The sequence below is a fragment of the Hibiscus syriacus genome, unplaced genomic scaffold, assembly GCF_006381635.1.
Source record: "Hibiscus syriacus cultivar Baekdansim isolate YM2019G1 unplaced genomic scaffold, ASM638163v2 tig00011824_pilon, whole genome shotgun sequence".
NCBI lineage: Eukaryota > Viridiplantae > Streptophyta > Magnoliopsida > Malvales > Malvaceae > Hibiscus > Hibiscus syriacus.
Window position 1 is genome coordinate 391,116 of NW_024062258.1, and position 26,524 is coordinate 417,639.

Here is a 26,524-nt window from a genome sequence, read left to right on the forward strand (position 1 = left end):
ATATGGGCACATCTATCTCCTCCCGATCCTCCTACGGATGCTTGACTTTGCTTTCTAGTTTTCTTAGGTTGAATCATAATGGATCTTAACATTGTGTTTAAACATTTTGAATATTTGGCTTTGTTTGTTTGGATTTTGAATATTTAGTTTGGATTGTTTGTTTTGAATATGTTTTTGGATGTTTGGTTTGTTTGAATGATTATTAGTCTTTTGAACTTAAATTGAATTTTTATGTTAGATTTTGCATCATTTACATTTTAGATCATTTATGACCAATTACCATTACACATTATCTATGAATACTGATTTATGGAACTAATGGCTAATCTTTCTCTTGATTGTGTTCTTAGCAGCTTAAGCTTTATCTAAATATTAATTGGCTAATTTTTCAAAAACCTTGTTTAAAAATGTTTTATAGAGTCTTTTTGATTTAACAAAAAAGGGAGAATATAGTATATAGTAAGGGGAGTAATTTTAAATTGATTTTAAAAAAATGATTTTTAAAGAAAATCTTAAAATTATTTAAATGTTTTGCTATATCAAAAAGGGGGAGATTGTTGAAAACATTTTGATGTTTCGATATAACTAATTAAGTGTTATTGAATTTTAAGATTTTATAATCATTTTTAAAGTATATTTGATTAAGTCATTCACATATCAAAATATCACTCGAAGTTTTTCAAAGGTCAATTCAAACCTTACTAAAGTGTAAAATTGTGTTTTAAACTTAAAATATTTTTGAAACAATTTTACAAAATAGTTTGAACCAAAATCGAGCCAAAAATTAATTTTACAAAGGGATGTACCGATGCACTCTTGGATGTATCGATGCACACCCTAATTCAAATGCATTTTGTGTACCGATCCATGAATCGATGCACTCCTGATTTTATTGAAACATCAAATGCATTTTATGTACCGATGCACATACCATGCATCGATACACTCCTGGCTCTTTTGAAACATCAAATGTAATTAGTGTACCGATGCACCTATGCTCCCAACTAGATTTTTAAATGATAATTACACAATAACGACTCTATTGACTTCACCAATGATCCCCAACGTTATGAAGTGATTCAAGGTGTATTTAAACAAGCTGAGGAGCCATTGATCAACAAGAATTGTGAGAGAAACAAAGAGAAAGCTTAAACATCAAGTTTGAGCAATTCAAGTCAATTTTCATTCAATATTCATTTTTTCTTTCAAGAACCCTACTTGTACTCAATTATATTCATTATTGAGTGTTCTTTCTTTGTTCTAGAATTGTGCAAACATATTGCCTTGTGAGGTTTTTCTATAAGTTTGTGAAATTTGTAATCTTCTCGTTGGGAGAGAGTGTTCTCAAGAATTTGGGGTATAATTCTTGAGGGAGTTGTAAGGTTACTCTTTGTCCTCAAAAGAAAGAACAAATTAGTGAATTTGTTGGAAAATCCTTAGTGTGGATAGCTAAGGTAGTGGACGTAGACGTTGGTTAAAAAAGTTGAACCACTCTAAATCGATGTGCAATTATTTTCTATTTTCTGCAAAAGCTTCCACCAAATTTTTAATTGCCAATTCACCCCCTCTTGACTATTTCGTCAATCGATTTACTCAACATACGTACAACTTATTATCCTATCATCTATCATGTTTATGAAATTCATATGCCACTCTAGATTAGCGATTAGACTACTAGGCTTTCCAAGCTCAACGTTCAGATGTTTTCGTTCGCAAGTTAGTAGTAGACCTTTTCAAGGAGTATTGTCACAACAAGATTTCCAACATCATTCCCAGAGTACTGTATTGTAGATTTAGTGGGCATGTGTATTCATATGACCTTACTTATGTTTTGGATTGTCAATCTCGATTTTTCTTATTTGGTTTAAATTGTGACATGGAGTTTCGATTTATAAATTTTTTTTATAGCTGTTGTGTATGCTTGTTTGACACCATGTAGTATGTTTTTGATTAAACGTTTTTTAAAGGAAAATTTTTGGGATAGCCACTTTGGTGGTACCGTGTAATGCTTTAGTCCATTGTTCTTCGGGTCAGATCGGATTAGGGAGTTTCAGAGATTTTGTAAATGTTACGAATTTTTAATAATTTTATTGATTACTTGTAAAATAATTTAAGCTTAAGTATATAAAAGGTGCCCAACCTAAGTCCTTTTTCTAGTTTAGTGCATAATGTTTATTTCGTTCCAGTTTGGTGCCTAACTTTTCATTTCGTTATTCAAAATGGGTCAAGCCATGACTGATCGTTAAGTTTGTCCTATATTTTTTAATATTAAAAAATGATTTATGAAAATAAGAAATACAATGAAGTTTATTCAAAATGGGATGTTAATGTTTGTCATCATTCATTGAATCAGATTTGAGTTTTTCCAACGAAGTTTATCTCTTTTATACATTCATCGCCAGCTTTGAAATACAATGAATGCTTGTTGTATTATATGAAGTATTCTTAAACTTAATCTGCCCTAAAACCTTCCATGAAATTCCTGATCAAATCATTAAAATTTTGGGGAAAAAAGGAAGTTTCCCTGTTCCAAGAATCTTCAAAGAAGGTCACACCCACTTCCAAATATTTTCACATCAATGTCTTTGTATTGGCCAATCTTACCATCATAAGGCAATATATACGTTTGTTTTTGCAGTGAACACTCAAAATCAATCCAATTCTAATAAACCCAGGTTTTCCATATTTTTAAAGCAATAATATAATCTCAAAATTTATATAACTTGCAAATTAAACAACATGATGACATGAAACTAGAGCAGAGCTAAGTAGGAGAAGAAAGAAAGATAAAATTTTTTTTAAATAAAAAATAAAATGCAAAACCCGAGTAAAATGTCAAACTTAAATTAGTGATGGAACAAGTAAGGAATGAAATATTCACAAATACTTTAAAAAACATGGAAAGATAAGCTGATAAATGATGGATATTTGATGAAAGAGAACGACACCCAGCAGTGGAGTGCAAAGGTTGGCAACAATTGCGGAAAGCTAGAGGATTAAAACTACCTGATTTCATCAAGCTTGTTCCAAGTTTATAAAATAGTAACCAGGGAACGCATAGGAATCGATTTAGGGTAGTAACAGATTTTGTATTCCTCAATTGCAAAGATAAAAGGGATTTATTAGGGTTCCTTGCAAATTTTCAGATTATCCAGAAGGATTAGGAAGAAAGTGAAGGGGAAGGGAGGGAAACTGATTTAGGGTTAACGGGTAAGAAGTTAAAAAGTTAAAATTTTCAATTAATCTATTCTAATTAATTTCTTATTTTCAGAAATCATTTTTAATATTAAAAAATATGCCATATGACATTTTTAATGGGTTAACGGCCAAACTTAATGATTCATCATGGCTTGACCCATTTTGAATAACGAAATGCAACGTTAGGCAACAAACTAGAACGAAATAAACATTAGGTACTAAATTAGAAAAGTGGACATAGGTTGGGCACCTTTTTTTTATACTTAAGCCTATAATTTAATATAGGATGATGAATTATCTTTTAGGATTATATTTATTATTTTATTATTAGTTAAGATAGAGTCAAAACAGTTATCTTTAGTTTATTGCTATTAGGACATCTTTTATTTATTATTTTATTACATAATTATGTTACAACAAGGACTCCTCACCTATATAAAGGAGGCTCCTCCCACCATTGTAAATACATTTTTTTCTTGAATATATTACATTGAGAGTTTCTCATTCCAAGTTGTCGAAATGATTTTTTTCATAAATAAATTTAATTATTTTTAAAATCTTATCTCGAATATTTTGGTGTTTTTCTTCTCAAATAAGATAACACACAATTTAAGGACTCGCCACCAATCTTTGATGAAGGTGTGATTGGACACCTAAAACATTTTTTTTTATTTTAATAAAATTTATTTTAAAATTATTAAAATAACAAAAAAAGTCTGTATACCAGAAAATGAGTTTGGGAGTCGTTTACGTGTGGGGAAGGATTAGCACCCCACAACCCCCTAAATCGATACCTTGACCATTAATTATTTGTATTTGCAATAAAATTTACAAATTTAAATTTAATTTAATATAAGATCCCTTAAGATAGAAATCTTGAATTTTAAATGAAACAAGTAATATTTAATTATTTCCTATTGAGAAGGAAAAGACCCCTCATATCATGAGGCAATCAATTCTCACTCTAATCAAAATAAAAAAGTATTACAGTTCCATTGTAATATTCAAATGCATGAAAGCATATTGAATTTAAAGTTACCAATCCTTTTATAAAGAAAATTATTCTATTTATTTAAAGGCATCGAGATCAGACCTTATATAAGTTATAACGATATTTTCTTGAAGAATTTAAATAGACAAACATTTTCTGAATTCTGATTACTTAAGCTCTCTTCTGAATTGAGAATCCGACGGGGTGGGGAGAAGAGCGCGGAAAGTTAAGCTTTTGGAAAAATCTCTTGTTTATGTTCTTTGCTTGCTATTCTCGGTGTTGAAAAAATTGAAACTTATTTGTGATCTGTTTTCGGTATTGAACTTCAATTTTCTTCGTTCTTTGTTTGGTTGCCGGAAACTGAGGGAAAACTGAAAGTAGTTGAAATTCGGATCTTAAGTTCTAAACTTTAGCAGAGGTAGGTAGTCAAAAGTTTAAAAAATATTAATCTTTAGTGACTAAAATAAAAGTGAGAAGATAGTTGAGTGATGAATGGTATAATTTACCTAAAAAAATAAAAACATGTTTTTTTAAAGTAACACATGTCATAAGTTTCCATGTCACTTTCCGTAATGGAAGTGGGCGAATCCGTTAATGGAAAGAAACATCATGTATGAAATCAAGAATTTTGAAACTTTATGTATGAAATTGAGAATCGGGTATAGTTCATGTATGAATAGGGTAATTAACCCTAAATATAATAATAATATAACTCAACAAACGGGTGGTGGTCAAAATGTAAATATTTTATATGCTAGGTACTTCAAATGTAATTAAACCAATAATATTATTCACAATTAAAAATATTAAATTTGAGGATTAAATGGCAAAGCATCGAAAGTAATGACCATAAAAAGAAACATCTCAAAATCTAGGTACTGGAAATGTAATTTAACCATTATCACAATTTGGGTTTAAAATGGAAAACATTAAAATCTAAGGACTAAATCATATATTTTACCCAAAACATATATAAATATGATTAGTGACTAAATTAGAAAGCTACAAAATACAGGGACCTGGAGAGGGGTTTACCCACGTGAAATAAGCAGAAACCCCATCCCCAAAATGACATCTCATAAGGAAGGGTATTTATACCCCAAAAACCAACCCTTAAAAGCCTTAATCCTCATTTTCTCAATTTGCTTTATCTCTCTACAAAAGAGAGAAAGATTTTTCTATCGTCTCTCTCTAAAATCCCTCACTGGAAGGAAATCAACCACCAGGTCGGCCGCTGTATATCGGTGTCGGTGACCACAACGACAACTGTCCATGGTGGACGGAGTTAAAAAATTTACACCAAATCGAACCTCGACCTTTCCTTGTCTTGAATCTGAACCCCCTTTAGCCTAAAGGTCCATTAATCAACCTAAATCTAAGTGTTTACCTTCAAAATATATGGCGGTTCAATGATGGTTTAGAGGCTTCAACGAGGGTAAGTCCTTCTCCTTGTTTCTTCGTTTTCTGTTTTTTATTTATCTGTGATTTATTTGCTGTGTTGCTTTTTTCCATTTAGTTTTTTTTCTGTTTCGAATGTATGCTCCTCCGGTTTTTCTCTCTTGGTTTGTTTTTCTCTTTGTTTCTCTTTGTGTTCGTTTATTCTCTGGTTCTCCTCTCTTCTTGCAGGTGGGGGTCTTTTATAGGCCCTGGAGTGCCCCTCTTGGACCGATCAAAGAGATGGGCTCATTCTGAGTCACCGGTCTATAATGATGACTAGGGGCGACGCTGATTTATAGCTGGTGAGTTGGTTGGGTGCATTAAATGCACCCAGATCTCCTTCGATTTACCGGTGCAACGAAGATTGTGTGGCGATGGCTAAGTGCAACATTTGGAGGCGGCGACTGGCATAGAGTATAAGGGTGAAAGCCTAACTATTGAGTGATCTAGATCGTTGGATGGGTCCAGATCCTATGGTTGAGAGCTGTGGTGATTGGAAGCTAAGTGTAGAAAACTCAAACTGGGTTCTAGGCTTCGGTTTGAATTATGGGCCTGGACCGGTTCTGGGTTAGTTGTAACCAGACTCTAGATTTGCTTTGTAATTGGGACTCCAGTTTGTTTTGTATTTGGGCCCCGATTATTAATTATTATTTATTAATATATATAGGTATGGATATGGATATAATTTGGGACGAAAATGGCTGTCTACAACTGCCACTCTTTGCTCATTTTTGTGTAAACAAGAATAAAGCAAAGATGAAAAGACAAGGAGTTTTCGTCCAGTTAACTTAATCCTTTGAAGGGAAATCTGCTCCACTATTCTTTCATGGGAGATCAGACTTGATTTGTTCTTTTTTTTTGGGTAGTCTGATCAATTTTGGAAGATGGGTTTTCTCCACTATTCTTTTAAGGGAGATCATACTTGATATGTGTAACACCCATAACCCGTATAATTATACCTATACAGATTATAGATGTTATCCATATTTCTAAAACCATTTCTCAATTTGTGAGTGATTTAAAATTTAATTTATTAAAATAATAAATAATATTATAAAAATATCATATCATATAAATCATGTTTCGTTGTAACAAATTTAATTCAAAAGATTTTTTTATGAATAGTTAACAGTAAACATAACAGTGTACAATGGCGATGAACAGTGGGGGAATCGGTTCCCTGTAAGGGGAATCGGTACCCCAAAATCATTCTGGAAATTCTCTTAATTCGTGGTTATTGTTCATGCTACAATAACTGCTACAGTAACTTTCAAAAATACATATAAATTCAATCAAAATCCATTTAGTTTCCAAATTTATTTAACAAAATAAATAAAACATGTATAATTACATGCCACTAATAAAAATAACATTACAACTTAAGATGTCTTATTGATATTGAAATATACATCTAGATCTTTGATGACGCTTTAAATTCTTTATTCCATTATTGGCTTTTTACCTACGTGTGAAAATCATCACACACTAAGTATATACTTAGTAAGGCAATTAAAACATTTAACAGTGCAATACAATTCATGCATGATTTTCAGTATCAAAAATCAAATTTTCATAAAATCATTTTACTAACATATCCAATATTTTATCATGATCAAAATAATATAAAATCACTTACCATTTATCCCAGAAGCTCGTAAGATTATTTTTCCAATATACTTACCATTTAAATTCCATAAGCTCGTAAGCTTATTTTTTCAATATACTTGCCATTATTGCGTAAGCTCATAAGCTTATTTGCATGGTTACCATTTATTAACCAATAAAACATAATCCATAGCCAATAGCCCAATATTAAACCTTGAGGACCCTGGGTATTCGAGTAATATTTGCACCGTAGTGCTACACATAAGGTCGTGCCCACCATATACACTGAAGTGTATTACACATAAGGTTGTGCCCACCATATACACTGAAGTGTATTATAAACCTGCAACTGCTATACTTTATGGCATGCCAACTATGCCCTGTCCCTCAATGACTTATTTGAGAATATAGTCTACTTTATTCGATCCATCCATGGCAAAGTATATTATCAAATTTAACATTGGGCAGTTTATACCCGAAAACATTCATGGTAAACTATCACATTTTTTCATGATCATTTCATTTTAATTTCAAACTCTGACATATCAATGTCAATTTATAAAAACTGATATAAAATCATGACGATATAAACAAGGTCGACTTATCGCAAGTCTTCCTTATGATGTATAAAACATCCATGTATAATTTCATGCATGTATTGCACTCACCTTGACACTTTATAATTTTCCAAATATTTGTTTTTCACTATTGTCCACAATAAATATATCCTTTTATACTGGAATCACTTTAAACACCGAGTAAATCATGATCTGTACAAAATATAGATTCATACCTATATATATGTTAGTATTATACTAACATAAAGATATTTCCAAAATAAATTCCATAATCAAACTTCTAACTATTCACCACCAAATACTTTATCACTTATTAATTCTTTTTAGTATTGGAACTAACTTTTCCAATTTACTCAAAATGTTCCTTCACCATTTTACCACTTAAATTCTTAATACCAATAATCTCAGCATTGAAACTATTTCCATTCAAATGCTTTTACAAAAGCATAATTATCTTTAAGTACCCCAACTCTACAAATATTGTACTTAAATCACAAATCTTTTCAAACTTCCAAAAATAATCATATTTCACATCTAACACTCATTTCAATTCCCAAACAACAATTTCCAGCATAGTACATCAATTATACAACACTTATACAATAACCCATCAATTTTCCAGAATTCAGACAACAACTCGCACTACCTTTAAAGAATCAGTATTTTGAATTCATATACACACTGGAATTTAATAAAGTTTATTCCGTTGAAAATAAGACTCGAATAAGAATCTATCCATATAAAGAAATCATTCTAATTCATTCTATACAATTTATGGTGAATTTTCAAATTTGATCAACATAATCTGTTTTGCAGATTCTGCTGTCCGATTTTTCTGACCTTTCCTTGGTCACAAATTCATATCTTTTTGTATACACCTTGAAATTGATCCCTGTTTATTTTAAACAATACTATATCGATATATGAACATAATATATAAAAATAACATCGAAATTATTTTTATATAATTTCTGATGAATTTTCGAACCTACTACTAGATTCAAAATCCAAACTGTTTCCTTTAACCTCATTCTTAGGTTCTTCATCAATTCTTACAACCAATTCTTTAAAATCACTTAACTCTTCAAAACCCATAAAACACAAGAACCCCTTTTCATCAACTCAAGATGAACTTGAACAACCAACAAGATTATCATGCAATATTGGTACCAAATGATAGCGTTTTTCTCATATAACAATTTTCTATTTTCAGCATACTCAAAATCCTACGGAAATTGCTTGAAAATGAAATTAAAGTTTTCTCTTACCTTTGAAGAAGCTCACATCTTGTTTTTGGAGAAGAAGATGAGCAATTTTTGTTGAAATGTGGAGAACATTTCATCTTAATTTACCTTATATTCCACTTAAATGAATATATTATTCATTTAATTGTGATAAGACCAAATCACCCTTAATGAATCTTCTAATTTACCATAAAACCATGACAACTCATCCTTATCATATTTCAAAGTCAAAGATGAATAAATTTGACTTTGACATACAAAAAGTCCATGAAATTTTCAAAACTTGCGTTTTAGTCACTAAATTCCACTATTTCGATTAAATTTGAAAAATTGCACATTCCAAACCAAATTTCTCTGATCCAAAATATTAAAATATTATTTCCAATCATTTTATAACATCCTTCAAATTTTTTTAAAATTCCAATTTGATCCGAATTACCGCTTCTTTATCGGCTTTAACCCTCTCTAACTTTTCTTTACTAAAATTCCAAATCCAAAAATATGATTTCTATAAAACTCCACTCTAAAGAGTAAACCATCTATTTATGGAATAAAATTATTTTTAGGAAATTATCACTTAATTCCCTAAACGTTTTTCCAATTTTCTACTTTTACCATCAAACTTTCAAAATTTTCATTTTGGTCATTGTCTAAATTTTTGGGGTATTACAATTCTCCCCTCCTTAAGAAAATTCGTCCTCGAATTTTAAAACTTTCCATGAAAACCCTAACTTCTTTTTCCCTTGAAAATTTATAACCTTAATTTAAGGTTATACTGACTTCTAAGACGTACTCACGCCTTAACTGTAAACTTCTTTTGCAAATCGTTTAGGATGAATAAGCCGTGCTTATGTCTTATGCAAAAACCTCTTCTGGTCCTGCCAACTTCTTGAATTATGATTTTTCCTCCTAAATTTGAGGATTTTGTGAAGATCATACTATACATTAGATTTTGAACCAGTTCATTTCAATTCTTCAACCTGTTATGAAAATATCTACACATTTTCATATCATCCTCTCCTTCCCAAGTAACATCCTTGACATTATGATTTTTCTAAATCACTTTGACTAGAGAATATTCTTTTTATGCAGTTCTTTGACTTCTCGAGCTAAGATCCAAATTGATTATTCTTTCATAAATCAAATATATTCAAATCCCAATTTCCTCTATTGAAATGACATATAAAAGTTCTGGTCGATACTTTCTAGGCATTGACACATGAAAAATATTGTGTACTTTGTCCAACTCTGGATCTGGATCTCAATTACCTCCAGAGTTAAATGCTAACTGATAATCCATCAGTCTAACTCTTTTTTTTAATATCTCATTAGGTCCAATAAATCTTAGACTTAGTTTTCCTTTGTGTTTTGGGCGCAAAATCTTTTTCCATCCCTCATAAAAATTCAATCTCTTTTCACTTCAAGTCTGCATAAGACTTTTGTCGATCGAATGCCATTTTGAGATTATCTTGAATTATCTTTACTTTATCCTTAACCTCTTACAATAAAAATCCGGGTCAACAAAATTTTGATCTTTGAACATGAACCCATTCAATGGTGTTCGGTATTTTCTCCCATATAAAGCTTCATACGGATCCATCTTGTTACTCAATTGATAATTGTTATTGTAGGAAAATTCTACTAAAAGTAAATATTTTTCTTTTCTCATGATTCCTTGGAATCAATCACACATGCATTCCGCATATCTTCTAATAACTAAATAGTACTTTCTGACTTACCATCCGTCTATAGACGAAATGTCATACTAAAATTCAATCAAGTACTCAAAACTTTATGCAAATATTTCCAAAACCTTAAGTGAACCTTGGATCCCTGTCAGATATAATGGATACTGATACTCATTGTAATCGAACTATTTTCTTGATATACAACTCTGTATATTTATTCAATGCATAGTCCATTTGCATCAAAATGAAATATGCTGATTTAGTTAACCGGTCACTATTACCCAAATGGAATCCTTTTTATTTGATGTCAAAGGTAGTCCAGTAATAAAATCCATAATGACTTTTTACTATTTCTACTCTGAAATAGAAATCAATTGTAACAATTACGAAAGCACTTTATGCTCAGCTTTTACTTGTTGACATGTCCAACATGTAGCAACAAACTCATTAATGTTTCTTTTCACACCTAGCCACCAAAATGACTCTTTACATCCTGATACATTTTGTTCCTACTTGTAGGCATAGTCAATAGACTATAATGTGCCTCAGAAAAATATTTTTCTTCAACTTATCATCATGAGGAATAAAAATTCTTCCTCGATAAAATAGACACCCATCAGACTTGATTTCAAAGTCTTTAGTCTCGCATTTTTTTTCACAAATGAAATATTTTTTTTCATCTCTCATTCTTTTTCTCTTTCTCTTTTTCTTTTTCTTTTTCTTTTTATATTTTTTTCTTCTTCTTCTTCTTCTTCTTTTTCATTTTCATTTTCATTTTCATTTTATTATTTTTCTTTTTCTTATATAATATATATATTTTTTTAACTTTTATGCCATCTGCCGAGACAACATGACTAAGAAAAGCAACTTCTGTTAGCCAAAACTCACACTTTGACATTTTGGCATATAACTTTTTACCCTTAAGTATCTTGAGTTCAATATGAATATGAACATTATGCTCTATCTTTGTATTCGAGTATACTCGAATGTCATCAATACAAACCAAACATCATTACTACGAACTCATAGTGTTCATATCGTTTTCTGAAAACTATATTTGGAACATCTTCCTTAAGCTAATCAAATAAGTCATCAATATTCGGAAGATGATACTTGTTCTTGATAGTTACTCTGTTTAACTATCGATAATTTATGCATAATTGCATATATCTATTTTTTTCATAAATAACACCGGTTCACCCCAAGGTGAAATACTCGGTCTAAAGAATCCTCGATTTAACATCTCTTGCAATTGGTTCTTTATTCTCTTAACTCAATCACAACCATTCGATATGAACCCAAATATACAGGATTAATGCCTTGATAACCATCAATATTGAATTTTACCTCTCAATATGGAGGTAATCCAAATAATAAATCTAAAAATATACATATGAAAATTCCTGAGTTATGGCAATATCATATGATCTTACTTCAGATACTTGAGTATCTATCACATTAGCTACAAAAGCTATGCATCCTTTTTACATCATCTTCATCGCAACCATTGTTGATATCACTTATTGATGATTTCACTTTTTCATCAATCATTAATTTTTTTTATTTCTCTGTATTTTTTCTAAATTAATCGCTTCTTGCGACCATTTATCCAAACTTAATGCAGAGATAACCCACTCATGATCAAAATGATCTAAAACTCGTTAATGATAATCTCATCAGATTCATCAATAACATAAGCTCCTGAAACTTTATTGGACATTTATTATTTGTCCGTCTAACACTTGTATCATGAACCATAGGTCTTCTGCTATAATATCACTCGATACCAAGTAGATTTGAATATTTCTACTTTGAAATTCCTTATTTCATTCATAAGAAAATCTGTATAACTTTTCCATATCCAGAGATAATATTTTTTTTAACAGTTGAAACATTTTCCATCTCAAATGAAAGTCTAAATGTCCACATCGTTCAATAAGAAAATTTGACAATTTGTAGCAATAACTTCATAGCAGTTAATGCTAAAATCATACTATCAAGTAATTTACTATTTTTCCTCTCACTAGGAATCTGACACTTTTCAAGTTCTTGAGAATCCATCTCAATCTAAACAATATTTTCATTATAGCATGGAATGGTTAGACAATCCATTCTCACATATTTACCTTCACAAGGTATCTCTATCAAGTTTTATGGACTTGATATCTATTCTCAATCCAACTCATAACCATTTGATTCACTAATAACTCAACTTTCTTTACTTTTAGCGGAAATCATATTTATCGCTTACTCAATTTCTCTTACTCAAACCAGTAATGATTTAAACAATTTAATGCTTAGCTTAAATATTTCTCACTTATTTAAGCTTACTATGAAAAACCTCAGAATCATCACTAGATTTAGAAATCTCATTTGGATCCTCATCCGATTCGACTTTTCTTGTAAGTCGTTCAAATTTTTTAATCGATTCTTCCATTAAGAATCTTCAACAAAATGGAGAAGAATCCCTTACAACATCCACCCTTCTAAGGTGTTTTACATAAGCCATGTCGGGTCCCTTTTTGTCTATTTTATATCTAGATTTTCTTTTCAACAAATTTGACTTTCTTACATTTGTCTTTAATTCCAACATCATAACATAGTCAGAATCATCATGCAATAGTAAAGACTCCCAATAAGTATCATCACAGTATATATACAACTATCAGTAACTTTTGACATCCTAGTGGCATGTATACACTTTTTTAACTCAAAACAACCTCGGTTTAGTCCTACAATCGGCTAAACCTGTAGCTCTAATGCCAATAAATGTAACACCCATAACCTGTATAATTATACCTATACAGATTATAGATGTTATCCGAATTTCTAAAACCATTTCTCAATTTGTGAGCGATTTAAAATTTATTTTCTTAAAATAGTAAATGATATTATAAAAATATCATATCATATAAATCATATTTCGTTGTAACCAATTTAATTCAAAATTTTTTTTATGAATAGTGAACAATACCCATGAACAGTAAACATAACAGTGTACAATGGTGATGAACAGTTGGGAAATCGGTTCCCCAAAATCATTCTGGAAATTCTCTTAATTCGTGGTTACTGTTCATCCTACAATAATTGCTACAGTAACTTTCGAAAATACATATATATTCAATCAAAATCCATTTAGTTTCCAAATTTGTTTAACAAAATAAATAAAGCATTTATAATTACATGCCACTAATAAAACTAACATTACAACTTAAGATGTCTTACTGATATTGAAATATACTTCTCGATCTTTGATGATGCTTTAAACTCTTTATTCCATTACTGGTTTTTAACCTACGTGTGAAAATCATCACACGCTAAGTATATACTTAGTGAGGCAATTAAAACATTTAACAGTGCAATACAATTCATGCATGATTTTCAAAATAAAAAATCAAATTTACATAAAATCATTTTACTAACATATCCAATATTTTACCATGATCAAAATAATATAAAATCTCTTACCATTTATCCCATAAGTTCGTAAGCTTATTTTACCAAAATACTTACCATTTAAATTCCATAAGCTCGTAAGCTTATTTTTCCAATATACTTACTATTTAAATTTCATAAGCTCGTAAGCTTATTTTTCCAATATACTTGCCATTATTCCATAAGCTCATAAGCTTATTTGCATGGTTACCATTTATTAACCAATAAAACATAATCCATAGCCAATAGCACAATATTAAACCTTGAGGAACCTGGGTATTCGAATAATATTTGCACCATAGTGCTACAAAAAAGGTCGTGTCCACCATATACACCAAAGTGTATTACACATATGGTCGTGCCCACCATATACACCGAAGTGTATTATAAACCTGGAGCTGCTATACTCTACGGCATGCCAACTATACCCTGTCCTTCAATGACTTATTTGGGCATATAGTCTACTTTATTCGATCCATCCATGGCAAAGTATATTATCAAATTTAACATTGGGCAGTTCATACCCGAAAACATTCATGGTAAACTATCACATTTTTCATGATCAATGCATTTTAATTTCATACTCTGACATATCAATGTCAATTTATAAAAAATAATATAAAATCATGCCGATATAAACAAGGTCGACTTATCACAAGTCTTCCTTATGATGTATAAAACATCCATGTATAATTTCATGCATGTATTGCACTCACCTTGACACTTTATAATTTTCCAAATATTTGTTCCTCACTATTGTCCACAATAAATCTTTGCTTTTATACTCGAATCGCTTTGAACACCGAGTAAATCATGATCTGTACAAAATATAGATTCATACCTATATATATGTTAGTATTATACTAACATAAATATATTTCCAAAATAAATTCCATAATCATACTTCAAACTATTCACCACCAAATACTTTAACACTTATTAATTATTTTTAGTATTGGAACTAACTTTTCCAATTTACTCAAAATGGTCCTTCACCATTTTACCACTTAAATTCTTAATACCAATAATCTCAGCATTGAAACTATTTCCATTCAAATGCTTTTACAAAAGCATAATTATCTTTAAGTACCCCAACTCTACAAATATTGTACTTAAATCACAAATCTTTTCAAACTTCCAAAAATAACCATATTTCACATCTAACACTCATTTCAATTCCCAAACAAAATTTCCCAGCTTAGTACATCAATTATACAACACTTATACAATAACCCATCAATTTTCCAGAATTCAGACAACTCGTACTACCTTTAAAGAATCAGTATTTTGTATTCATATACACACTGGAATTTAATTAAGTTTATTTCGTTAAAAACTAGACTTGAATATGAATCTATCCATGTAAATAAATCCTTCTAATTCATTACGTACAATTTATGGTGAATTTTCAAAGTTGATCAACAGAACCTGTTTTGCAGAATCTGCTGTCCGATTTTTCTGACCTTTCCTTGGTTACAAATTCATATAATTTTGTATACACCTCGAAATTGATACCCGTTTGTTTTAAACAATACTAGATCGATATATGAATACAGTATATAAAAATAACCTCGAAATTATTTTTTATATAATTTCTGGTGAATTTTCGAACCTACTGTCAGATTCAAAATCCAAACTGTTTCCTTTAACTTCATTCTTAGGTTCTTCATCAATTCTTACAACCAATTCTTTAAAATCACTTAACTATTCAAAACCCATAAAACACAAGAATGCCTTTTCATCAACTCAAGATGAACTTGAACAACCAACAAGATTATCATGCAATATTGGTACCAAATGATAGCGTTTTTCCCATATAACAATTTTCTATTTTCAGCATACTCAAAATCCTAAGGAAATTGCTTCAAAATGAAATTAAAGTTTGCTCTTACCTTTTAAGAATCTCACGTCTGGTTTTTGGAGAAGAAGATGAGCAATTTTTGTTGAAATGTGGAGAACATTTCATCTTAATTTACCTTATATTCCACTTAAATGAATATATTATTCATTTATTTGTGATAAGACCAAATCACCCTTAATGAATCTTCTAATTTACCATAAAACCATGACAACTCATCCTTATCATATTTCAAAGTCAAAGATGAATAAATTTGACTTTGACATACAAAAATTCCATGAAACTTTTCAAAACTTGCGTTTTAGTCACTAAATTCAACTGTTTCAATTAAATCTAAAAAATTGCACATTCCAAACCAAATTTCTCTGATCCAAAATATTAAAATATTATTTCCAATCATTTTATAACATCCTTCAAATTTTTTTAAAATTCCAATTCGATCCGAATTACCGATTCCTTATCGGCTTTAACCCTTTCTAACTTTTCTTTACTAAAATTCCAAATCCAAAAATATGATTTCTATAAAACTCCACTCTAAAGAGTAAACCATCTATTTATGGAATAAAATTCTTTTTAGGAAATTATCACTTAATTCCCTAAACGTTTTCCCAATTTTCTACTTTTACCATCAAACTTTCAAAATTTTCATTTTGGTCATTGTATAAAGTTTTGGGGTATTACAATATGTTCCTCTTTTTTGGGTAGTCAGATCAATTTTGGAAGATGAGTTTGCTATTCTATTCATTCAGGGAGATCAGACTTGATATGTTCCTCTTTTTCGGGTAGTCAGATCAATTTTGGAAGGCGGGTTTTCTCCTCTATTCATTCAGGGGAGATCAGACTTGATATGTTCCTTTTTTCTCGGGTAGTCAGATCAATTTTGGAAGATGAGTCTGCTCCTCTATTCATTCAGGGGAGATTAAACTTGATATGTTCCTCTTTTTCGGGTAGTTAGATCAATTTTGGAAGACAGTTCTGCTCCTCTATTCTTTCAGGGGGGATCAGACTTGATTTGTTCCTTTTTTGGGTAAGATCAATTTTGGAAGACGTATTTGCTCCACTAGTCATTCAGGGGTGATCAGAATTGATATGTTCCTCTTTTTTGGGTAGTCAGATTTATTTTGGAAGACAGGTTTGCTTTACTCTTCTTTTAGGGAGATAAGACTCGATATGTTCCTCTTTTTTGGGTAGTCAGATCAATTTTGGAAAACGATTATATTCCACTCTTCTTTCAGAGAGATAAGACTCAAGAAATATTTGGAAGACGGGTCTGCTCCATTTTTCGTTCAGGGAGATAAGACTAAAAAAAGCTTTGGAAAATGGGTCTGCTCCACTGTTCTTTCAGGGGGAGATCAGACTTGAGGATTGATTTTCTTCGCTTCTTCTTTAGGAAGGCCAAATCTGAAATAAGAAGAATTTATTCCACTACACTTTCAGGGAGATCAGACTAGAGATTGATTTGCTTCACTACTTCTTTAGGAAGACCAAATCTGAAATAAGAAGAATCTGCTTCTCTACTCTTTTGGGGAGATCAGACTCATGATCTTTGTAATTCACTTCACTACTCTTTCAGGAAGATTGAATAGAACCTGATTTTCTTCGTTCTTCTTTATGAATATTAAGTCAAAAAAATGACTTCTCTTTACGAGGAAGTCAAGGATTGACTCTACTGGGGAGTCAGGGATAATAAAGGTTGACTTCTCTTCACAAGGAAATCAAGGATTGACTCTACTGGGGAGTCAGAAATAACAAATGTTGACTTATCTTCATGAGAAAGTCAAGGATTGACTCTACTAGGAGTCAGGAGTAACAAAGGTTGACTTCTCTTCATGAGGAAATCAAAGATTGACTCTGCTAGGGAGTTATAGATAAAAAAAATTGACTTCTCTTCATGAGGAAATCAAAGATTGACTCTGCTAGGGAGTTATAGATAAAAAAAATTGACTTCTCTTCATGCGAAAGTCAAGGATCGACTCTACTGGGGAGTCAGGAATAACAAAGGTTGGCTTCTCTTCACGAGGAAGTCAAGGATTGACTCTTCTAAGGAGTCAAGAGTAACAAAGTTTGAATTCTCTTCATGAGAAAGTCAAGGATTAACTCCTCTTCATGAGGAAGTCAAGGATAACAAAGATTAACTTCTCTTTACGAGGAATCAAGGATTTACTCCTCTTCACGAGGAAGTTAAGAATTGACTCTACTGGGGTGTCAGGGTTAACAAAGATTGACTTCTCTTCACGAGGAAGTCAAGGATTGAATTCTCTTCATGAGGGAATCAAGGATTGACTCTACTAGAGAGTCAGGAATAACAAAGATTAACTTATCTTCATGAGAAAGTCAAGTTGAAATTTCAAGGGAAAATAATTTTTAGTAAGACAAAATTGAGTTTCTTAGGAAACATGTTCTAAGAAAGGCCTGATTGAAATTTCTGGGGAAACTATCTTAAGAAAAACAAAAATTTCTCAAAAAAAATCGTGCATACATTATCATGAAGAAAAATTTATCATGTATGTATGAAATAATGTATGGTGCATGGAATGTATCATGTATAAATACATGTTTTCTTGATTTATGATTTCTGATTACAAGAACGATATTAATCAACGTGCACTCTTGCAAGTCTTGAGTTATGCCAATTTCTTCTTACACCCAAGTAAATTCTTTCCCCTGATAAGATTGGATTTCTTTACATGAACTTGTACAGACATCCAATAGATCTTTCATCTTTGAAAAGACGATATACCATCCGAGGAGAGCAACGTCTATTATAATTTGACTCTTGAAACACATCAAAGGGAAGGTCTATCCTAATTCCTTTCATGTCTCCACATCTTATCAGATTTTAAACAAGGCTATTTGTACCATATCCTGTCGAGAGGTTTAACGGCATCCCATAGTTCAATCTTATTTGACTCCACTAGTTTCTTGCTATTAAAATTCCATCGCCTATTCCGTGGAAAAAATATTCACCATTTCTTCCCTTTAACCTTGGGGTTGTAGAATACAACCTTCCTCTTCGGTAAAATAGAAACAAAACATGATCGTAACATTGGTTAGCAGCATAGTTATTGGTTCGTAAAACATTTGACAACACATTCATCCTTTCCCGTGGTATTTGCCTAGATTTTTCAACCAAGGGAGCTCTTTGCATGATGGTCAGAGCTTTTGTATAGCATTACAAGGACACCAAAATTCAGTAGTAATATAAGTGGGACACTTTGGTTTGCCAGCATTAATGAAAAATCACCAGAATGACACAATTGTACGTTGTGATAACAAACCAAATAATCATATATAGTAAGCTCCATTGTCTCTGTTATACCACTTTCATTCTTTATACCCATATGTCTCAATAAATGTTAGTTTAAAGTAATGATCTTGCATTCCAGATGTTATAGACGTTAAAAAATGCCCAAACATTTATTATTTCTAACTAATACAAGCCTTCAAAATTCCCCAACATTCATTATTTCTTGCTCCAACACTAAATCTAAGCATAAGCTCTGTGTTTGAGATGTATGTCAACTACCAAGATCTACTCCAAAAAGATTGTCTTGTTCGAAAATGTTTTCCCCTTTTTTTATTTTAAAAAAATAAAGAATGAAAGAATTTTGTAAAGTATTACTCCTTAATTCAGGCCTACAATTGAATCAAAATCGTAAACATGAGTTCACATAATATCAAAAGAATCAACAACTCTTTTAATATTTTTAAAGTTATAATTCTTTGACAAGTGTCAAAATTGATAGGTTAGCTTCAGGTTGGCCTTCCTATTTTCTAAGGTTTTGGTCATCAAAGATGTCATTTTTTTGTTCTTGTGAACATTACAACATCTACCTCTTTCTTGGCTTGGTATTTTAACCGGATGCAGACAAAATGATGCAATTAGCATATTCAATTACTAGACTTTCTACAACACTTCTATTTCAATTCTCTGAAACCTTCGATTTGTTCAAGCTTCGGAGACTTCTTTACCAGAGGTAGTTTAAAGATATTAGTCTTAATATAAATTTCATGAGTGCTTGTGTGAGGTTAACTATAACAGGTGTTCCTCAACTCCCTTAGTCCATTTTACTGAAACTCCTTCTCAGATAAATTTGATTTAATTTGTCATTGTTTGGCTAGTTGAATTTAGTTTTATTGTAGTTTGCCTTTATCAGGCTAGCTCATCTCATCACAAAGTCTTCGACTTGACAATCAAAGTGGAGCAAACACCGAACTGTCGAGTACCCGAGCAATGCCATAGTTTGAATAAAATCTATTCATAAAGTCAGGGCTTTTAAGTTTCCTCTATAACCAATTGCTTTAGTGAAATAGCTTAGTTTTATTGTATAATATAATAATAATAGATCTATCAACCATTTAAGTATTCATATTAGAATTTCTTAAGCTCATTGAGAATAACATGTTATAGTCTCTGTGTATTTTTTGATGGTCAGGAAAATCCATATTTAGAATTCAGTTCTCAAACAACTGACCTATACTAAATCCATCCACTCCACAATTCCATTTGTTAAGATTAAGTTCACCATTGAACGTCCTCAATAGAAGTGTGTTCTAGTTGGTTTTGCAATGTCATACACAAGAGATGCCCCATTTTGCCTACTCCTGTAATACCCCCAACCTGTACCCGACTCGGATACGAGTCCGAGATGTCACATTGACTTTTAAAACGTCATTCTTAACTAAAATCATAGAACAGTTGGACTTATTTTAATAAAATACGATAATATACTGTTGAATTATGCTCGTTATAAAAAATTTGAAAAAAATACGTTTTCATGAACAATACTAGACGGTATGAACAATATTGAACAGTAACATGAACAACACCGTGAATAGTACCGTGAACAATATCGAATTTAAAATTTTCCAGAATACAAGAGGGGTATCGATACCCTGCTACAGTGTACCGATACCCTGCTACAGTACTTCCGGAAAACATACATAAACTCTTAAAATTTAACCTTTCACCGCTATACATTTACCATTTACATAAATACTTTTAAAACATTCCAAAACTCGATCAAAGCACACATACTTAATTTAAAGACTTTGTTTACATGCCAACCTATTTATCACATAATAATACATACTGTGTAATTTACTTATGATCTGATCTTTGAGCGGAGATATGTTGTTCATTTGAACTTAGCTTTGATCCTCCTGTTTTTTAGTAGCTACGTGTAAATCACTTACACGCTAAGTCATATAATTAGTGAGGCATAAACATATAATAAAATATTTCTAAAAACACGAACATGCAATCTACTATCCAAATGTAATTATTTCTGTAATATCATCATTTACCATACCATATATGAAGCAATGTAAATAAAGTATTGTATTAAGATACAATCATGTACATACTCTTTATGTCCTTTGTAAGCCTATGTACATTATTGAGAACTCAAGGTATGTGAGTACACTGAGGTTGTGCACACATATGCTGTCACCACAGCTCATATAATAATATGTCCATATGTCCCGAATAACATAGGTAAATTGTCCATATATCCCAAAGAACATAGGTAAACTGTCCATATGTCCCGAAGAACATAGGTAAAATGTCCATATGTCCCGAAGAACATAGGTAAACTGTCCATATGTCCCAAATAACATAGGTAAACTATCCATATATCCCGAAGAACATAGATAATAATGTCCATATATCCCGAAAGACATAAGTAATCCCTCGACTCTTGGCATGCCAACTATACCCCTGGCTCTCATATCACATAACATGGGAAATATCATTATGATTCATATCATTTCACATATTCACATGCATATTTCACTTTTCATATGATTTCATAATCATATGTCACTTAGCTTATAACACTTCTCTTGTGTTCATATGACATGTAAATCATTGTCATCTCTTGTTCTCATATGATTCTCATACATCACATATATCACATATTCATATAGGCTCACGGTTTTTATCACCTATCATGTCATTTCACATATACACTTTCATACCACATAAACCCATATCTTCTTATCACATAGCTTCTTATTATATTATTCACATTATATAACTTATTGTCACATAATCTCATATCACATAGCATGTATTATTCAAGTATATTCACGTGTCACATGGCTATGTCTTCTCATGTATTAGATTCACATATCTTATTTATTTTTCTTCAATCCTCCTATGACTATTATTTATATAACATTTACACATGTTTATCTAGTTACTATCGTTTCTCATGAGTTCACTTTCATCATATTCTCCTATGATTACCTATTTTATCTCATAACCATATGTTCACATAAGCCACATAGCACATACAAAAACATATCCATTCATATAATCAAGCATACATACATTTCATGTCATTCACCTAATTATAATCAGGACTTCATGCACTATAACTATCGGAAATAGACTTATCACAAGTCCAATTTCCATATAATTCTATAAAATAAGATGCACTCACCTTAGCCTTTCTTGCTTTGACTTGATCCTAATTCTTTGATTGTTCCGGAACTTGTTTAGGCTCAATATCTACATAAACATAATTTCTGAGTCAATTATCAGAAGCCTAAACCTTATAACTTGATGTTAATAACTTAAGCTAATTTAATGAACCAAAATTCCATTTTTTTTCTTTAGGGGGTATCGATACCCTCCCTAAGGTATCAGTACCCTTATTACATTCTGGAATTTTTCGTTCAAGAGGGTATCGATACCTATTGAATGCGTACCAATACTCTTTGCCTAGAAATCACTATTCAAGCACGAAAATTCACTATTTCCAGCTTCAATACTTCATGTTCCATTCCCTTTAATATTACTAACTCAAGTGCATATACTTAAACTAATTTCTACTCATTCAATACATCTTTAACCTTAAAATTTCATCTTTCATATGGAAATCAATAATCATACCAAATTTTGAGGATGATCTAAATCTAATTCTATCACCTCATATCTCTTAATTAAGTTGATAAGAAGTCAAATTTGGTTTCAAATTCAACTTATCAACTCTTTTCCAAAAATTCACTTAAAACCCCATTTTCTTTAATCTTTCATAACTTCTTAATATTTTGATTTTAAGACAACTTAAGCTTTCTTTAAGCTTAAGTATCACCTAAGGATTAAAACACATACTTAAAATCAACAAACAATCGAGTAATCAGAAAACTTACCTTTGCTTGGAGTGCTTCATGTTGAAGAAGGAGAAAGAAGATGAAGAAGTTTTGGAGAAAATATCTCCTTCGTCTTATTCTTATCAATCCCATTTTTAATTAATTTCTAAGTCAAATGACCATTTTTCCCTTCACTTCATTTAATAATTACTAATAACTTTCAGGCAATATTTCCAAATAATTCATTGAACTATTCATCTATTCTACTTTTATCACTAAATTCTAAAATTTTACAATTTGGTCACTAACCCGGTATTGAGGATGTTACAGCTCCTATGCATACCTGAATACCAAGCCTCTTACATTTCCTTATAAAAGGAGAAGGCTAATATCGGCCCCTGCCAGAGAAGGGTATGGTGTTCGAGTGTATCTTTGGGGTAAGGTCGAGGGTCCTAGTTTTATCAATTTTCAACCTTGTCACTTTATCAAAGATTTATAACTCTAATTACTTAAAGTGTTTTTAATTCAATTAACATTCAAAGAACTATAAGATTGCAAATTTTATTCAGTGCTCACCATCTTTAAAGTAACACAAATTTATTTAAATAACCTTACAAAAGGCTGAGAAAGGACAAAAACAAATTCAAACAAGATGCTTTCAATGTAAGGTACAACTGTGGTAGATATCAACCTCCACTTGTTCATCAAGAATACCCCATTACTTCTAGAATATTGGGCGTGTAATTGGACTAGAGTCTTTGTCCTCATTTTCTCCCCATCTCTTGATAATTTATCGTGTCAAGATTTCCTTATCAATGAGCTTTTCAATTTCTTCCATCAATGGTATGCAATCGTCAGTGGGATGGCCCAATGCACCCAGATGAAAATCGCAAGCACTATTCGGATCATAACCATAAGCAGATGGGCTAGTCTTTTCTTTTAAAGGTCTTGGAGTGAGGTACTGACTCTTGATTAAAGGGGATAGCAAGTTAAAAATAGGTACTTGAAAAACCTTGAGGGTTGTATTTTTCCAAGACATCTTTTACGGCCAGTCTCGAATTACCTCTCATTTACCTTCTTTCTCATCATTTAACATCAGAGAGGTATCGAGAGTTGAATCTCTTATCTTTACCTCACATATCTCGTTTTCCTTGATTTTTCTATTTTCTCTTTTAACGTCTTCTTCCGTATTTACTTCACTTGTTTTGACATTATCAACTCCATTATGAGGGTTGACTCCTAATTGTCTGACTGAAATAGACTGATTCTTATCATCTACCTCTATAAATCCATGAGCCAAAAGATATTGGACTTGTTGTTTGAAGTTACTGCTCTTCCTAATGGAGTGTCCTCAAGCTCCAGTGTGATATTCACAAGAAACTTTTTCATTATACCAACTAGGATAAGGAGGCAGCAGAGGCTTAGCCATACGTGGAGCAATCAGCTGGGCTTGGAGCAACTTGGGATATAACTTGTCGTACAAAAATGAAGAAAAATTGGGTAGAAGCTCTTTTGACCTTATTTCCTCCTTACCATTATCATGACCATCTTGAAGACCTTGTGACTGATCACCAAGATGTTTGCTTCGAAGATTTAACTTTTGACAATCGTCTTGAGAGAGACATTGGTTTAAAGATCGCCCTTCATTGACAAGTTTTGAGCTTCTGGGGATCTTAGGTTTTCAATCTTCAAAGCATAGCAACCATTCCATGCTTCTTTTATTTGATTCAGGCTAGACTTTCATGTTAAAAGTTTCACCCTCAATTTTTTTATTTTTCCAACATGATCTTTGTCGCATTTTATGGAATCACACCTGATTTTTGGAGTTGAATTGGATTACCACATTCCTCAATAGGTTCTTGGTCATTTTTTATCATTGCATTGGCTACACCACTAACATTTAGATTCTCACTCGAAGTTTTCATCTTTTCTTACTCAATATAGTCCTCTAATGTTTTCTCCCCATATATTACTGTAACCATCATATTCATCAGCTTGGACATCTGTTCCTTGGACTCAACTTGGAACTTTCTTTCTTCATCAAACATTTCTTGTTGGGTCTTTACAAGTTTCTCTTAGATTCTCTCGATCCTACTAGCATATGTTAATATTACATTCATTACTTTCGATCCTTTTTAGAGATATGCCCCGTGTGACTTTAATTTTCTTTCAGAACTTCTGTCATAATATCATTCACAAATTACTCTCACGTTTTCATGATTGACACATGTTAATATGTTATGCAATGTGTGACATGTGAATGTACAGATACAAAAAATACAAATGCGAAAATGAAGAAATGAGAATGAAAACTGTGTGATACAAATGCATGTATGAAAAAGGTGTCATTCAAGAGTGATCATCTTAAAAAAACTTTCATTAAACACCAAAGGTTTTGGTACATTAAACAAACTTTAGATATAAGGGATAACTTTCACTCCTAATTTCTCTCAAAAGCCAAGTTAGTTTCCACTCATACTCAAGTGTTATGTTCTCAATCTGCTCTAATTCCTTCGTAAAGCCAGCTAAGAAACCCAGTTTATGAGCCACATTATTTGCTTAGTGAGTAGCTTCCTTCATGACATCATCTTTTTCATGCACCTTTTGTGTCAATTCTCGAAGTTGTAGACAATATTGTTCATTCTCCCTTGTAAGAAAGCCTTTGTGATCAAGAAGACCTTGTACAATATCTTCATATTCATTAGCAATCTTCATCAATTTATTATTCTTAGCCCTAGTGGCATCTAATTCAGCATCATTTTCACGCTTGTGACGCTGATATAAAACTTCCATATTAGTTATGGAAATATTCAACATCTAGTTTTTGTCTTGACATCTTCCCAAATTGATGACGGATGTTTTGCGCCATTTTTTTACAATCCTTAAATCATAAAAAATATATTTGGCTCGACCTTCATGCATCTTGGCATTCTTCTTCCAATGTTCAACATCATTTTTCAGTTTGGTTACCCCTTTTTCCTATACCAACATTTTTAAAGGCTAGACTAATCCTTTGAAAATCATCATTTATGGATTTCATCCCTCTATTCAGTTTATTGTTTTCATTCTTCAAATGATGAATTTGAACTTCATACTTTAGCAAATCTTATTCCTTCTGGATGCCCCCACTGATACCCTTTCCTTTGAACACTTTTAGTATCAATCAAATAGGATAATCAGTTACCAAACTAGGTCGATCATTTTATCTCGAACTCTAAAATTCCATGATCCAAAACATGTTGGACTCGATGCTTGAAAGCGATGCAATTCTCAATAGCATGTCCTTGAACTTTGACATGATATTCATAGCGAAAATTGATATTATACCAATTTGGATATGGAGGTTTCCAAGGTTTCACATAATGCAGAGCCACCTCTCAGACTTCTATTAG

The 26,524-nt window shown here is 31.6% G+C and overlaps 1 pseudogene; it reads right to left on the minus strand.

Annotated features, from left to right (window-relative positions):
- LOC120204994 overlaps nt 1–25,925 on the minus strand; it is a 69,037-nt pseudogene extending 43,112 nt beyond the window's left edge.
- Between the last annotated feature and the right edge of the window lie 599 nt (nt 25,926–26,524).